Source organism: Thalassophryne amazonica, chromosome 22 (assembly GCF_902500255.1).
Source record: "Thalassophryne amazonica chromosome 22, fThaAma1.1, whole genome shotgun sequence".
Classification (NCBI taxonomy): domain Eukaryota; kingdom Metazoa; phylum Chordata; class Actinopteri; order Batrachoidiformes; family Batrachoididae; genus Thalassophryne; species Thalassophryne amazonica.
In genome coordinates, this window is record NC_047124.1 from 94,051 (window position 1) to 110,881 (window position 16,831).

The 16,831-nt window shown below is 41.0% G+C and overlaps 1 protein-coding gene across 1 annotated transcript in view; it reads right to left on the minus strand.

Annotated features, from left to right (window-relative positions):
* abcc9 (ATP-binding cassette, sub-family C (CFTR/MRP), member 9) overlaps positions 1–16,831 on the minus strand; it is a 268,703-nt gene that overhangs the window by 18,568 nt on the left and 233,304 nt on the right.

A 16,831-nucleotide genomic window follows, 5' to 3' on the forward strand; every position in this document is an offset into this window, starting at 1 on the left:
TTGCAGCATTTTCTTAATGATTTATATTATTATTGTTATTTATTTTGTGCCTTGATATTCGAAATAAACATTTCAAATGATTTTAAGATTTTGCAGAGTACTATTTTTCAAAATCCCCCAATTTGGTAACGGTCAGGTAGAATGTAAATGTACTGGTAAATAGAACATATGCTCAATGCTGTATTGGGACATTTATTATTTTTGTTGTTACTGATGTTACATTTAAAAGAATTTACAACAGTAATATCAATGATTTACAGAATTGGAACATGAAAAACATAACTGCACCACATATTTTCTCTAAATCCTTTTACCAATCCTGCTCTATGAAGGCTTGTGTTTCTTTTTCAATATTAAATTCGAATACTGTAACTCAGTTTATGAGCAGTTATTAACACTTTAAAAAAACGTTTGGCTGCAATACACAAAGCTGGTCGAGCGATAACAGGTTTAAAAGAAGTTTGATTCTTCTCTTTACTTAGGGTGTACAGGTTCAAACAATTAAATGTGGACTCAGTGGCTATGACCAGCCAGAGTTCCACTGTGTAAAACCTAGCTAGCTAGCATTGGCAACCTGAACACTGGATTCAAAAGCCATTAGCAGCTAAACTACAACCCCTGGCAAATGATGGAAATCACCGGCCTCGGAGGATGTTCATTCAGTTCAGCTGACTGCCACAATTTTTTTTCCTGATTTCTTATAGTGTTTCTTAAAGCCAGAAAGGTTGCCATTTGAAATGACTTTAGTTTTGTGTCATGTCTGTGATCTGCTTTTTTCTACAAAATTAAACAACTGAATGAACATCCTCCGAGGCCAGTGATTCCATCATTTTTGCCAGGGGTGTAACTTATTCTTACTCTAAATCAAACAAAGAAAAGAAATGACAAAACCTTCACACAGTAAAGTGGCTATCACTATAATCAGCATTATAATAGCAATAATTACCTGATGGAGCCACTAAATAACACGGGATCCTGAAGGATGACTAGACAGTCGAGATCTGAGTGTCTGGAGGGGAGTGTACAGATGTCAATCCATCAATGATGATCTTCCCTGCATATAAAAACAGAATATTTACAGTCTTTATTTGCAATACACGTGTGACAATCTGACACCTCACTTACTTGTCATCGGTCCTATTCGGCCTTCGTGGTTACTCAAGCAGCCACGGGGCAATCCCCCAACAGACCAACCCCCTATTGATCTGTTACCCAAGTGTCATGACAAGGGGGATGGAATTTGACACCCAATTTAGCACTGACTTATTGACTCCCAATGCCAGGGTACAATCACAATTTCATGCGCAACAATTAAGAAGAGCAATTAAATATTAATGGGCACCAAACTAACAGGTCAATTTTTTAATTTCAATTTATTTTCATTTATATAGCGCCAATCACAACAGAGTTGCCTCAAGGTGCTTCACACAAGTTAGGTCTAACCTTACTAACCCCAGCGCAGCAGTGGTAAGGAAAAACTCCCTCTGAGGAAGAAACATCAAGCAGACCAGACTCAAGGGGGACCCTCTGCTTGGGCCATGATACAGACATAAATTACAGAACAATTCACAAAACGAATATAAAGGAAATGCTGTTGTGCACAGGACAGGAGGGTTCTCCAGCACAAATACCACACCCATCTCTGGATGGAGCTGCACCTTAAACAGAGAGAAAAAACAGAATCAAGCATCAGAAAGACAAGAAATACAGTATAATTTGTCAGCATTAAACAACAAGAAAAACAGGAAATACTATGGTGATCGCCGGCCACTAGCCTAAGCTTCAATAAAAGACCCAGAATTTAGATAAAGTTGAGGCCGCAGCACACCAAGTTTACTAATAAAATGAATTAAAAGAGTAAAAAGTGTAAAACAAAACTGTGCAACGTATACCTAGCCATACGAAAGGGAATATAAGTGCGTCTTAAGTCTGAACTTGAAAAGTCTCCACAGAATCTGACTGTTTAATTGACACAGGGAGATCATTTCCACAGAACAGGGGCATGATAAGAGAAAGTTCTGTGACCCACAGACTTCTTATTCACCTTAGGGACACAAAGTAGTCCGTGCATCCTGAGAACGCAGACCCGGGCCAGTAGGTAAGGTTTAATTAGGTCAGCTAAGTAGGGGAGGTGCCAGTCTGTGAACAATTTTAAGACTAGTAGCAGAACCTTAAAATCTGATCTCACAGGACAGGAAGCCAGTGAAGGGATGCCAAAATGGGTGTAATGTGGTCGACATTTCTTCGCTTCGTGTCAAAAGTCTGGCAGCAGCAATTGGAACCAAATGGAGAGCCCTAATGCTGGACTGCGGTAAACCAGAAAATAGAACATTGCAGTAGTCCAATTCTAGAAGAGATAAATGGATGGAAGAAACAGTCCTCGTAATAGTTCTAATGTCGGGGTCAAAGAACAATGTAGGATCAAAACTTAACCCAAGGTTCCTCACTTTGTCATGTGATGTATGACACATGAGCCTAGGCTAAGCATTAACTGGTCAAATTGGTTCCAATGTATCACTGGAACCAAAAAACATAATTTCAGTCTTAGAGTTAAAAGTAGGAATTGCTAGACATCCAACTTCTCACAAATGCAAGGCAATTTTCTAAGGATTTTATGTGAACAGATTACCAGCAGTTATCTGCATGTATAACTGAGTATCATCAGTATAGCCAGTGAAAGGTAATCCCAAAACGCCACAATATGTGCCCAAGGGGTACTATATAAAGGAAGAAAAGCAGGTGGCCTAAGGACGGACCCCTGTGGAACCCCAGATTTCATGTCACTAAGGTTAGAGGTAGTGTTACTGTACAAAACACAGTGAGAAGTGGTTAAGTATGCATCAACCATGCAAGGGCACTCCCAGTATCCCAAAATGATTTTCCAGCCTATAAAGTAGAATATCGTGATCCATGGTATCAAATGCAGCACTGAGATCTAACGGCACCAGAACCATAGTGGTGTCCTGAATCCATTGCAAGCAGAAGATCATTCACCACTTTAGTGAGAGCCGTCTCTGTGGAATGATAGTTTCTAAAAGCAGACTGTAGTGTCTCAAAGAGATTATTCTCAGTAAGATAGTCTACGAGCTGCCGTGACACCACTTTTCCAGAATTTTAGAGCAAAGTGATAGATTTGATAGTTTTTCAATACACTAGGGTCAAGATTGGGTTTCTTAAGTAATGGTTTAATCACTGCCGATTTGAAACATTTAGGAACAGATCCAGAAGTTAAAGAAAGATTAATAATTTCCAGCACAGTCAGCCCAAGAGTGGGCCACAGGTCCTTAAAGAGTTTGGTTGTATAGGATCAAATAAACAGGTTGGCTTTTTGTTGACATTACGAGTTTTGTCAGCATGCCTAGTGAGATACTGTCAAAATTCTGTAAATCTAGGTAATACCTCAGTAATGGCGCCCACATCAATAGCACGGTGTAGTGGCTGGATTAAGGCATGCTGGGATATGTTTAACCTAATGTCTTCTATTTTCTTCTCAAAGTAATCCAGGAAATTCAATTCATTATTAAAGAGATGTACCATATTGGAAATTTGGCTAAACCTGAAAACGGGGTGTCTGCAGGAGATTTTTGATGGGAGAGCCACACTGTCTATGGGTGGGGCCTAGATTCATATCCTAACATAAGTCACCATGAGTGGGTCATCGGCTAACGTATGAACTACAGTGAGGCAAAAAAGTATTTAGTCAGCCCCAGATTGTGCAAGTTTTCCTACTTAGAAAGATGAGAGAGGTCTGTAATTTTCATCATAGGTACACTTCAACTATGAGAGACAAAATGAGAAAAAAAAAAAAAATCCACAAAATCACATTGTATGATTTTTAAAGAATTTATTTGTAAATTATGGTGGAAAATAAGCATTTGGTCACCCACAAACAAGCAACATTTCTGGTTCTCACAGACCTGTAACTTCTTCTTTAAGAAGCTCTTCTGTCCTTCACCTGTTACCTGTATTAATGGCACCTGTTGGAACTCATTATCTGTATAAAAGACACCTGTCCACAGCCTCAAACAGTCAGACTCCAAACTCAACCATGGCCAAGACCAAAGAGCTGTCGAAGGACACCAGGAAGAAAACTGTAGATGTGCACCAGGCTGGGAAGAGTGAATCTACAATAGTCAGCAGGATGGTATGAATAAAGTAACTGTGGGAGCAATTGTAAGAAAATGGAAGACATACAAGACCATTGATAATCTCCCTCGATCTGGGGCTCCATGCAAGATGTCATCCCGTGGAGTCAAAATGATCATGAGAACGGTGGACCAAAATCCCAGAACTATACGGAGGGACCTGATGAATGACCTGCAGAGAGCTGGACCAAAGTAACAAAGGCTACTACGCAGAGAGGGACTCAAATCCTGCAGTGCCAGGCTTGTCCAGGCCTGTCTGAAGTTTGCCAGAGAGCATATGGATGATTCCAGAAGAGGATTGGGAGAATATCATGTGGTCAGATGAAACCAAAATAGAACTTTTTAGTAAAAACTCAACATGTCGTGTTTGGAGGAAGAAGAATGCTGAGTTGCATTCCAATCAATCAATCAATTTCAATCAATCTATTTTTTTTATATAGCGCCAAATCACAACAAACAGTTGCCCCAAGGCGCTTTATATTGTAAGGCAAGGCATACAATAATTATGTAAAACCCAACGGTCAAAACGACCCCCTGTGAGCAAGCACTTGGCTTGCTCACAGGGGGTCGAACACCATATCTACTGTGAAGCATGGGGGTGGAAACATCATGCTTTGGGGCTGTTTTTCTGCAAAGGGACAGGATGACTGATGCGTTTTAAGGGGAATAATGAACGTGGCCATGTATCATGAGATTTTAAGCCAAACCTCCTTCCATCAGTGAGAGCATTGAAGATGCAACATGGCTGGGTCTTCCAGCATGACAATGATCCCAAACACACCCCTCGGGCAACGAAGGAGTGGCTCCGTAAAAAGCATTTCAAGGTCCTGGAGTGGCCTAGCCAGTCTCCAGACCTCAACCTCATAGAAAATTTGTTGAGGGAGTTGAAAGTCCATGTTGCCCAGCGACAGCCCCAAAACATCACTGCTCTAGAGGAGATTTGCATGGAGGAATGGGCCAAAATACCAGCTACAGTGTGTGCAAACCTGGTGAAGACTTACAGGAAATGTTTGACCTCTGTCATTGCCAACAAATATTATGTTACAATGTCGCTGAGATAGATGATGACAGGAGGCAGTTTGAAGCAGAAACGAGGTGTCAATCATGAACCACGGCTAATGCTGCATGCGCAGTGAAGGCAGCGACACTGGTTTCTGGCTGTGCATCTGAGGGATGACCTGACTTGGAGCACCAACACCATGGCCACCATCAAGAAGGCACAGCAGAGACTATTTCGTATGGGTTCTCATAGACAGCATTCTGTCCTACTGTCTGTGTGTGTTTTTCAGCAGCTCGGTCGCAGACTGGAAAGTTCTCCAGAGGGTCGTCACCACAGCCCAGAAGAAAATCACTAGCTGTCCCCTGCCTTCACTAGAGGAACTGCATACTTGTCACTGCCTCAGGAAAGCAACAAACATAGTAAGAGACCCCTCCCACCCTGGATATCATGTGTCTGACAGTACAGGTCATTGAAAACAAAAACAAACAGACTGAAAAATAGCTTTTTGTGCAACAGCCATTTGTGGAATAAACACCGCTTTACAATAATTTTTTAATGCAATTACCGTACTATGTGAGGATGAACTCATGAGTGTTTTTAGTATTAGTATCATTTTAGTATTTATTTATTATGTGTACATCCATTCTGAGGTGAAATGGCGCTTTTAAAGTGACAAAGTTTTTTAATTCGGCACACAAAATATTCAAATAGAAAAAAATGAACAATTCCACAAACAAACACAGACAAAACTAGTGAGTCCGAAAGGGTGTGGGCTGAAGCAAGCTTATTAGCGCCCACCCCTGCTAGTACAAGTCCAACAATTCTAATCAGTCATATTTACATAAATATAAATTCACTACTACATGTCGACACACAGACATACACATCAATATACTATTCACTTATAATTATATTTATATAGTACCAGATCATAAGAAAGTCGAATCAAGGCACTTTACGCCAGTAAGGACCTAACCTTACCAATTGTCTTTTAATTTTGTTGTGCTTGTATGCAATGACAAAGTCATGCTATTCTGTTCTGTAATGACGCTGCTTCAGTTCTCTTTGACTGCTTTATAAGGAAACACCGACAACACAAATGCCTTAATTTACTGTTAAATAGAAAGTCTGCCCAGCTGTGTATGGAAAAAATGAGTGTAATCTCTTCTTTGCCCAAATAATCTGTCTGAGAGCAGCCGTCATCCTCCAGAGTAAAAACAGAATGATACGATTACGACTTGCTTTCAACATCCAGTAAATACAAACGATAGTTTTAATAGTTTATGGCTGTAGTCTGGAAGATGTATGACTGTGCTTGTCCCAGAAAATGGGCCGTGTCTTTTGATTTGTGCTTATTTTAATCTTCTGACAGAAGAGGATACTTCAGGTCCTTCTGTCAGGAATTTAAAAGTGAAACAGACTCAGGAACAACCAAACGACCTACCAGACTGACTACAGGCAACTAACAAGATGTACAGAAAAAAACGTGTAAGTGCTCCAATAGACGAGGTGGATGAATAGATACTTTTTAAACAACATACTACACATTCATTAGTAATTTTGTTACATGCAGGCATCTATCCTAGATCAAGTCCTATATAATAGGTTTCACATCAGGGGCGATGCCAAAAATAAAAATCTTTTTTTTGGCCATTTTTGGGCCAAAACCCCCCATTTTTGGGTCAAAATTGAAAAATGGTCCAATCCTTTTGATATGCATATCAAATTACTTGTCTTGATGAGTAGAGTTCAAAAATATATAGTTTGACCTATTTTTGACCTTGCGTTACGTCACAATGACCGAAAATGTGAAAAGGTCAACTCACTTTTCGTGAAGGGTCAAATTCATAAAATCTGTTATGATGGTCCGATTATGACAATTTTGGTGTCTAATTATATGTTTTCTTGCACAAGAAAACCAATAAGACAACTTACATAGACCATTATGCCAGTCTTAGCTATGAAAATACAATTATGTCAGATAAGATGGGTCTATTGATTAACTTTATCCAACTTCAAAATGGTTATGACATCAAAATTGATCATAATTGGCCTCTTTTACATCAAGCACATTAATTACATTTCCACACATTTCCAAGCCAGCTGGGAAATATAATATAGTCCTTCTAGTATGTCCTGTGTCTTTCACTGCACCTCCTCCCAGTTGGACCCTCCAGGATTTCTTGACCTTTTCCAGTATTAAAAAAATTATTATTTGCAAAAACATCTTTTACCAACCAAAAATTTGACTGAAAATTTGCTCCTCAGAAAACCTATAGGTGACATCACAGAGGGTTTATTCACTATATAGATTGTCTATGGTTAGGGTCAAGACAAGGGTCTTACTCTTTAAAGAGATAGAAATGAAAGTATATTTGGAGACTTGTAAAGGAAAACTGAATATATCAGACTGACCTTCAAAAATGTCCACCATATTGAAAAAGGCCAATGACAGAGATGATTTCCCACTGCCTGTGCGACCACAGATGCCCACCTGGCAAGAAACAGAATCCATACAAAGACCGTTGTTAGTATGGTTCATATATGGAACACTGCAAGTAATACTGGCTGTTCCATAAAAGTCACCTTGTGTTGAAGAAAGATTTTCTGGCAACTAAATATCACCTAGTTGCATGATGATTGCAATGGGTTTCAGAATTTGTCACATTACATAGATTTTCAGAGATATATTGTAAACATTACATGTCTGCACAAATGAGCAATTCCATAACTGCCTTTGAAGTATGGTGTCACTAACCTTCTGGCCTGGTGTGATGTAGGCAGTGACATGTTTGAGTACCGGTTTGAGGATAGGATCGTAACGTACACACAGATCTTGGATCTTTATCTCTCCATCCTGGGGCCAGTTCTCTGGCACCTGAGAGGCATCTGAAGGGACAGAAACAGACGAGGGTTGTTATGGTTGTTTATAGTGTTCAGTGAATGCCACTTGGTCTTGCGAGCACTTGGGTCTCTGTGTTTGTATATATGTTAGGAATACCAATTTTAATTAAACTTGCAGACTCACTGGGCCTATGGGCCTTGTATTTTTCTTAGATCAGTCAACAATCAAAGTCAAACGTCCAGGGTCCCATACTAATACATAGGAAAACATTTTTGGAAATGAATTCAGACATTTAACTCATTGAGTGGCAGCCATTTCAAAGGTCAGAACATCCCAGTGCCAGGATTTCTTCAGCATTGAGTGTTTTTTCAAGACCCATAGAAAATTGAGTTCTATGTCCATGTCAACAACAAACATACCACAAGGAAAAGAAAAGAGGAAGAAAAGAAATTGGCTCGATGATGCGTCTTTGGCGCGGGGCGTTACTATCGGAAAAGATGCGTTTAGAGTCAAAGACATCGAGTGAGTTAATAGTTAGCAAATTTTGACTTTTAAAAACCAAATATTTCTCAACATGTCTGACACTTTGTAAGGAGTTGGGCTACTAAACCTGGGTTCGATTCCGGGTCACACTACTGCCTGTGCCCTTGCAAAAGACATTTCATCCTGCACTGTCATAGTTCACTCAGCTGTAACTGAGTACCAGCCTTGGCTGGGGAAGTAACCTCTTTTGAACTGGGTTCCCATTGTCAGTGTGAACTTTATTCAAATTATCTCTTTAATCAATGCATGCAAAACAATATCAACTAGACTACTGTGCTCATAGAGCACAAACCTCTGTCAACACTAGTTTCCATTCCACAAATTTTATCTTGGAAAAAATTTTCAAGGTCAATGTCCTGTTAGACATGGCTTTTTATAAGATAAAATATAATACAAAATATAGATCAAAATAGCTTTTCAATGCCAAATATCCGCTAAAACACAATACGGATTAGAGGCAGATCAACTTAGTCTATTCATTGAGAGTGCCAGTATGCACGTCATTGTCACAAATGAGAGTGGTTGAGGCACTTTAACTGAGATACAATGCAAAAGTACACCAAAAGGGCTTTTCAATATAAAATTCAAATGTCCGCAATCTGGATCAGATCCATATCAAACTTTGGCAGGTGATAGTGAGTGATAGTCTGCACATCACTTTCAAATATGAGAGTGATTGGGCACATTGATTAAGATATAATGTAAAATAAACATTAAATGGGATATTCAATGTTAAATTTAAATGGCCACAAAATTTGCAATCTGTATCAGATCCAGATGAGCCGATAAAGGATACCATCCTACACAACACTCTCAAATATGAAAGAAATTTGATCTTTTTTGACTGAGTTATGAATTTTTGAAAATTTGTTCAATGTTAAAGATTGGATTTTTTTGTAGTTTTTTAAGATTTTTCCTGACTTTTACCTTTGAAGTATGTCCTTGAAAACTGAATCAGTTCTTGCCTATTCTTGCCTATTCTCTCCTCCCATTTTGGGGTAATGATGAGGTGTTTAGCAGGCTGACATCATAAATAGGTGGCTGGTGCAATTTTCTAGACAGCAAGGCTTTAGTTTTTTTTGATAACTGGCCTTTGTTCTGGGGCCGCCATGGCTTGCTGATGCCAGATGGCCTTCGCCCTACTGGGGAAGGCGGCGCATTCTTGTCTATGAACATAGATAGAGCTCGACAGTAGGGAGGGGTGTTATTCAAAAAATTTGGGAATCTATAAATGTTTGCATGGAATATGGAAATATACACGGAATAAACCATAGCATGATAAATTTTGGTGTCATTTGGTTCCAAAAACCCATATGGACAGAGCCAGTGAAGATATCGGGTTCAAAATTGCCAAAAATATCGACGAAAATGTCATATCTTGAGAACTGCTGCACCTAGACACTTGAATTTGGCTCCAATGTTGCTTGACCCCAAGTTTATATTCAATTCTATAGTAACAATAAGGCTATCTGTTGTTTTTTAAGAGTAATTGACAAAAACCTTAATTTCAGCACATATGTTACGATCAATTGTAACAAACAAAATCTATGTAGTTTTTATTTCAGGAACATCAGTTGAGTAGAATCATCACATGTAAAGAATGACATGGCCCAATGAACTAATTAGAAGCAACAGAGTGGGTTTCTACGTCAGCAGCACATATACGACCACGTGTCCTTGAAATTTTCAAACGCTCCGTCCATATGGGTTTTTGGAAGCAAATGACCCAAAATTTATCCTGCTATGGTTTATTCTGTGTATATTTCTATATTCCATGCAAACATTTATAAATTTCCAAATGTTTTGAAATAACACCCCTCCCTATCAACAGGGAGGGTAACATTAGGATTTTATAGCAGACCAGGTGATTAGAGACTCTGCAAGGTTTATGACAAATGTGGGTGTGGAATCCATTAGCTTAGCGGGGAAATTAGTGTAGAAAATCCATGGTGGTCATGGTGCAGTTTATCTGCCAGGGAGGGAAATTCACAAGTTGAGACTGTGGCCTGCTTCCGTAGACGTGTCCATAAAAATCATAAAGAATATGATTTGCAAACTTAATACCCATTACTACATTGGATGATGTTGAAACTGAGGGTGACCCAATGGTTGTTCCAGCAATATCAAAGATTTTATGTCTGCTACCTACAACTGGCATGGAATGTCTCAAACCTAAACCTACTTCCAGACATCTTATATATGCTACTCTGGAACCACCCTTAAACTGAAACAGTCCAACTGACAACCCCACTGAGGTCCTTAGTCTGGGTCTCATTAACATGCGTGTATACGCTGTGGCTTGCAGCTCCCGTGGCTATGCTTGTGTTCATTTGTTTGTTTGTTTGTTTTTACTTATGTCTATGTACACAATGGTAGTGGAGGTACTAGTGCAGTACAGTAGGTCGGAATTATGGAATATTGGGCTACAATGCAGGCTTCACATATCCCTGAAACTGGACTTTATTTTACCGGAGTTGCGAAGGACTACTGAGCCTATGATTTTTTCCACGCAGCTGCCCAGGAGACAGTGTTTCCGTAAATAGAAATGGGGTAAGAGAGCCGGCTTGTGTGCTAGGCTACAAGCTAGCCCGTACAGACCGGCCCTTCCTGGTCTCTTCCTTGCCAGTGACAGGCCAACAAGATTGACGAGATCTAACTCAGGATTATCTCGCGAAGAATGGACAGCTGTGTGGTCGCTGTTACAGAGACCTGGCTGGATGATAACATCCCAGATACGGCGGTGGAGATAGAGGGACGCTCTCTCTTCGGGTGGACAGGACTGTGGCTTCAGGTAAGAGCAGAGGTGGGGGCCTGGCGCTGTATGTAAACAACCTTTGGTGCACAGCCACATATATTGTTGCAACATGCTCTCCTGATTTGGAATATTTGGCGGTGAAATGCAGACCTTTTAAGTTGGTGAGATCGTATTGTGATCGTATTGAGATCGTATTGTGATCGTAACTGTCTACAAACCACCACGGGCGAATGCTAAAGTAGCGTTAGAGGTGCTGTACGGCCTGATTAATGAGCAGATGAATGCCAACCCAGAGACGGCTGTGATTGTGGCTGGAGATTTTAATCATGTTGAATTAAAGGCAGTGTTTCCTAAATTTCATAAGTACATAAACTTCCCTACCAGAGACAATAATATTTTGGATCAGGTATATTGTAATATTCCTGGTGCTTACAAGGCTGTAGCAGCACCACATCTGGGCATGTCCGACCACAGTTCAGTGGAGCTGATTCCTGCTTATAAGCCTCTGGCATGTACAACCATCAGGACAGTTCAAGTTTGGTCTGATGAGGCCTCCTCCGCACTACAGGACTGCTTTGAGGATACGGACTGGAGTGTGTTTAGGGATGGGGCAGACCTGGAAGAATATACATCATCTGTCCTGGGTTACATCCAGCTGTACTGATGCTATCCTCCCTGTAAAGGTCATTAAGGAGTTTCCCAGTCAGAAATCATGGTTGGATAGCACAGTATGGTCCCTGCTGAAGGCCTGAGATGCTGCGTACCGGGCTGGAGACAGGCAGGCTTACTGCAGGGCTCGATCTGAACTGAGGAGTGGAATTAAGCAGGCAAAACTCTGGTATAAACAGCACATAGAAGAGCATTTCAATAATAAGGACCGGGGAGTCACGTGGGCACCGCGAGCGGAATGGCAGCTGGCTAGGGACTCTCCGTCTTTTGACATTTTATTTTGACTAATACTGAAAGTGCGACTCATTTTCGAAGTGATTTACAGTGTCGTATGTGTGGAAACGGTGGTTTTCACTTTTGTTGAGAAAATCGGCTCGAATTTACCATGGGTTCCAAGCAAAAGGGGAAGAATACCCGCAGCGCTCTGCTGAATGAAGCTGAAGTGCTACCTAGCCTAGCCCCCATAGCACCTTCGCAGCAACAATGTGAGAGAGAAGGGACCCTGTTCGCCGAGGTGATCAAAATAAGCAGTACTCTACAGACTGTTGCTTCCAAAGTCTCATTTATAAAGCAGAAGTTGGATGATTTGACAATACGCATACGCATATCGAGCCTTGAAGATGCGCACGATAACCTGCAGACGACAGAGAGCAAGAGAGACAAGCTAGTGGAGTCAATGTGGGATCACATTCAGGCCCTTGAAAACTACAGCAAGAGGAATAATGTGAGAGTGGAGGGCTTAAAAGAGACTGTTGGTGTGGATGAGACACTTTTGAGTTGTGTTAAGAAGTTGCTCGTGGAGGGGCTGGGGGGTGAACGCAGCTGACCCTGAGTTCGAGATGGAGCGGGCGCACCGCGCATTGGGACCCCCGCCGGATCCGGGCAAACCTCCGCGGCCAATACTGGTTCGTTTTCTGCAACAGTCAGCCAGAGAGAAGTGCTCATCACCGCAAAGAGAAGCGCGGGTTTGAGTGGGAGGGCTGCCGTCTGTCTGTGTTCCCGGACATGTCCAGAGAGCTGGCGGCGAGGAGGAAGAATTTCACTGTGGTGAAGCGCAAACTGCAGCGGCATCATGTGAAGTACACACTTGCATTCCCAGCGACACTGAGAGTGAAGTGGAAGGGGAGGAATATGAGCTTCACTTCTGCGGTAGCAGCGGAAAAGTTTTTCGAAAAGGATGAGGATGACGGCAGTGACAGATTAGATGCACCAGGAGCCACACACAACATGTCGTGATGAATATGTCGGAGGAGGAGCAGACCCAGACCACGGTCACCAAGGAGGAAGAGAGCGGCGCCTTTCACGGACCCGATAAGGTTTTGTTCTAGGTTTGGCTGCTTCTAGTTCACGTGTTCTGAAGTTATGGTGCAGATCGATTTGCAATTTGTTGTCAGAATTGCAATGTTAGAAATGTTCTTTTTTCACGTTAAGGTTTCTTTTCTTTTTCTTTTTTTTTTTGGCTGGTGGCACACTATGGGGTGGGATTTGTATGTAATATATCTGGGATTACAGGTTACATATATTATATTTATTCCAGCAATAACTGGAAAATGCATTAAAATAATGTCTTGGAATATTAATGGAAGTGGAAATCCTGCAAAGAGGCATAAAGTATGGGCTTATTTAAAATCAAATCAGGCAGACATAGTATTCTTACAAGAGACTCATTTGAACAAAGGGGAAGAGTCCAAATTTAAAACAGGATGAGCTGGTCATATATTTCATAGCTCATATTCAAGTGCTTGCAATGGAGTCATGATCCTAATTAGAAGAAATATTCACTTTAAATTGGTTAAAGAGTCCAAGGACACAGAGGGAAGAGTCATATGTGTTCAGGCACTGATAGAGGGCATAATGATGACACTGTGCAATATATATGCACCAAATAAGGAGGATCCCCAATTTTTCCATGATGTAAATATAATTTTGGGGGAGATGGAGAGACAAATTATACTAGCTGGGGATTTTAATGAAGTTTTGGACCCCTGCCTTGACCGAAGTAAATATAAGGTGCCACTTAGTAATAAGGGCAGAGAGGCAGTTTTCATGATGACAGAGGATATGGGTTTGACAGATGCATGGAGGCTCATTAATCCATGTAAAAGAGAGTATACATCTTACTCTCATTGTCACAAGTCATTCTCGAGATTGGATATGTTTTTGGTTTCAAACTCCCTACTAAATTGTGTAGCAAGTTGCTCCATTAAAACTATTGCACTCACTGACCATGCAGCTGTGGAACTCTGTCTGGAACTGGGAGTCGAGGAGAGGAGGGGTTCTAGATGGAGAATGAACGTCTCACTATTTCAGAACAAGTTTGGAGGACATGCCTCAGTTTAACTTTGATCCAGTGTTGCTTAAAATTAGGACAAATTTAGAAAAATGGGAAAAACTACCAATTTCACTCTGGGGTAAGAGTAATATAATTAAAATGATTATATCCCCTCAGTTCAACTACCTATTAATGATGCTGCCCATTGTAATACCATTGACTATCTTTAAACAGTATGAAAACTTACTTAAACAGTTTTTATGGGAGGGTAAAAAAGCCAGAATTAAAATGACCAAACTGTATGCACCAAGGGAGAAGGGTGGCCTGGACTGCCCAACCCAATTTTCTACTACTTATCATTTGAAATGGTCAAACTAGTGAAATACTGGTAGCAGACTGGGGAAGGACTAGATTGGTTGAAGTTGGAAGCTGATATGCACTCCTTTTGAGCCAAAACATAAATTATTGCAAAAAAAAAAATCAATCAATCAATCAATTTTTTTATATAGCGCCAAATCACAACAAACAATTGCCTCAAGGCGCTTTATATTGTAAGGCAAGGCCATACAATAATTATGTAAAACCCCAACGGTCAAAACGACCCCCTATGAGCAAGCACTTGGTTACAGTGGGAAGGAAAAACTCCCTTTTAACAGGAAGAAACCTCCAGCAGAACCAGGCTCAGGGAGGGGCAGTCTTCTGCTGGGACTGGTTGGGGCTGAGGGAGAGAACCAGGAAAAAGACATGCTGTGGAGGGGAGCAGAGATCGATCACTAATGATTAAATGCAGAGTGGTGCATACAGAGCAAAAAGAGAAAGAAACAGTGCATCATGGGAACCCCCCAGCAGTCTACATCTATAGCAGCATAACTAAGGGATGGTTCAGGGTCACCTGATCCAGCCCTAACTATAAGCTTTAGCAAAAAGGAAAGTTTTAAGCCTAATCTTAAAAGTAGAGAGGGTGTCTGTCTCCCTGATCTGAATTGGGAGCTGGTTCCACAGGAGAGGAGCCTGAAAGCTGAAGGCTCTGCCTCCCATTCTACTCTTACAAACCCTAGGAACTACAAGTAAGCCTGCAGTCTGAGTGCGAAGCGCTCTATTGGGTGATATGGTACTACGAGGTCCCTAAGATAAGATGGGACCTGATTATTCAAAACCTTATAAGTAAGAAGAAGAATTTTAAATTCTATTCTAGAATTAACAGGAAGCCAATGAAGAGAGGCCAATATGGGTGAGATATGCTCTCTCCTTCTAGTCCCCGTCAGTACTCTAGCTGCAGCATTTTGAATTAACTGAAGGCTTTTTAGGGACCTTTTAGGACAACCTGATGATAATAATGAATTACAATAGTCCAGCCTAGAGGAAATAAATGCATGAATTAACCACAAACCCAGTTCTTATACATTCTGGTCAGGTTTGGTTGAAAGTACATAAAATAATTAAACAATCCCATTCTGTTCAAAAATATGCATCACTTTGGAACAATCCTTCTATTTGTATTGATAAGAAACCTGTGTTTTGGGGAAAGTGGCATTCCTGTGGCATTCATACCATCGGAGATTTATACAGAGATGAGCATTTCATGTCCTATGCAGAACTTGTTCGCAAGTTTAAACTGGAAGGGAAGGAACATTTTTGGAAATATCTACAAATGAGACATTGTGTGACATCCAAATTTAAAGAGGGTGGTGAGAATCTCATTCTAGATTTTATTAAGTGGTCACAGGAATGTCACACTGCCTCTCAATTCTACATGTTGCTGAATAATGATAGAAGTGGTGATTCTTCAAATATCAAAATGCTATGGCAGAGGGATCTTGACATGGAAATCTCACAAGATAAATGGTTGGATATCATGTCAAAAATGGTAATATGTGAAGGAAGCCAGAAGTAAATGCATACGAGGTCTGTCCAAAAAGTATCGAACCTTTTTTTTTTTTCCAAAAACTATATGGATTTGAATCGTGTGATTGCATCAGCCAAGCTTGAACCTTTGTGCGCATGTGTGAGTTTTTCCACGCCTGTCAGTTGCGTCATTCGCCTGTGGGCAGGCTTTGTGTGAGCACTGGTCCACCCCTCCCGTCGGATTTCTTTTGTCTGAGAACTTGCTGAGAGACTGCTTTGCTCCATGAAATTTTTTTCAAAACTGTTAGAGACAGGCAGTTGGAAACCATTCAATAGATTCAGTTGGATATCGGTGAAGATTCTGTCGGCGTCACATGGATTAAGGAGTGTTAAAACCTTTTTAAAGACAGCCCACAGCGGCGGACGGCACGCGACGCACCGAGCAGCCATTCGACAGGCTGGATCGACCAGATCATTTCTAAACTGAAGGCTGTGTTGATCCGGGACATCATGTGACTACCACAGAAATGGCAATAGAGCTGGACACTTCTGCGGCACATTCCACTGTTACAGAAGATTTTGTAATGAAAGACGTGTGGAGGATTTTGCGCGTCGGCACGAAGCAGCTCAGGACGCGCAGCAAAAAAAAAAAAACACCTACTGGCTTCATCTGCAGCACCCTAACACATATGTTAGGATGCTATTTGTAGACTTCAGCTCAGCTTTTAACACAGTCATCCCAGACAAGCTGACACTG